The sequence below is a fragment of the Centruroides vittatus genome, unplaced genomic scaffold (assembly GCF_030686945.1).
Source record: "Centruroides vittatus isolate TY-2023 unplaced genomic scaffold, ASM3068694v2 contig_549, whole genome shotgun sequence".
NCBI lineage: Eukaryota > Metazoa > Arthropoda > Arachnida > Scorpiones > Buthidae > Centruroides > Centruroides vittatus.
Window position 1 is genome coordinate 5,843,199 of NW_027122325.1, and position 1,601 is coordinate 5,844,799.

The following is a 1,601-nucleotide window of genomic DNA, read 5'->3' on the forward strand; positions in this document are numbered from 1 at the left end:
CAATAAATTATGTTTAAAAACATTTTATAAGTATTATTTTTCAAAAATACTAGGCGTGAAAATGATAATATATTTTTTAAATTAACATTAATCGAAAATATTGTTCAGAACAAAAGGTTGTTATTTTCCGACCAAGAATCTAAAATTAAAAAAAAAAAAAAAAAAATCCCATTTCAAAACCTAGTTACTTCCAAGAAAGGAGGAAGTGGCTTAATTTTAATGCAGTTTAAAAGAACCCTCCAAAATAATAAACTTTCATACAAGACCCCTTTTTCAATTTAATATATATTTTAGGAAATGTTTGCAATTGGTATATAGTATATAGGCGTCTGCAGAAACTTTTACAGGAAACAAAGTTTGGAGACAAATAATTACATCAATAAATTTTTATTCAATTATCTAATTTATTTGAGTTTTTTCACAAGTAGATTATAGAATTATAGAATATCATGTTACATCTTTACAGAAAGACAGACAAAGCGTTTCATGCTGGAGGATGTAAGATTACGCATCTCATTCACTTTTGCGATTACAATTCAAGAAAGTTTTTATTCGATTCTAGGGAACAAGCGTCCGGTTTGCCTCCTTCTGCGGATGCCTATGTATATGTATGCTATCGGCCAAAAGGCCGAGGTAGTTAAGACGTCAGTCTATCGCTCTGAGAGATTCAGAGATTCCAGATCGAATCTACTCAATCAAAAACCCAGAATTTTTCGGAGATGGCCTGTTTCATATATGTCAAGCCCCTTCCTCATCATCCGGCCACTTCCATTGTCGATCTGGACGAACCTATGATAAACTTGAAAAAAGGCTCTATTAGTGCCCACGGGGAAAAAAGAGTCTAAAAAACAACAGCAATTTACCGTCCAAGTTGTGATCAATTATTTTCAAATTAAAACTTACAAAATGCACATCGTGACGAGGCCGAATATCAGACGCTTGGACTGATTCACGGCAGCTCAAGTGCAAATAAGGGCAGTCATTTTAAAATTTCAAGTAATAGCATACGTTTTCCACGAGCTGGATGTCGGTTTCGTATAAACTATATCTCAGCGGCTTATGATTTAAATTTGAGTAAGACTTTTTTAAAATTTAATACAATAGACAGCACTTGTTTGTTATTTATCCCAAGTGAAATATTACCTATATTACAATAAGGAAAGAGCACAGAGCGAATTTTGGAATTTATTGTTTGGCCAGTCCACCACTGTTACAGAGCAAAGAGTTGTTCGGAAAAGAACAGTTACGCCCAACAACATTATGATTCAAACAGCGCTTTAACTTATCAAGTAACAAGTTACACAACAGATACATCAACACACAGAAACACTAGTTCATATCGAAGATCAGACACTCATTGGCATTACTTCACCATGCTTTTACCTAGTACAGTTTAAATTTGAATCGGACTATACACCATACAATACAGTACAGTCCGATAATGATTTCATGAGAGAGACAAATAGAAAGGAAAATATTGAAAAAAAAATTTTAAGTATAGCTACTAATGTTGACAAATATTATTATTAATATTATTACAGTATTATTATCATTTTAAATAAATACATGTACTAAATAAATAAATTCCAGGTGGCGTTCGA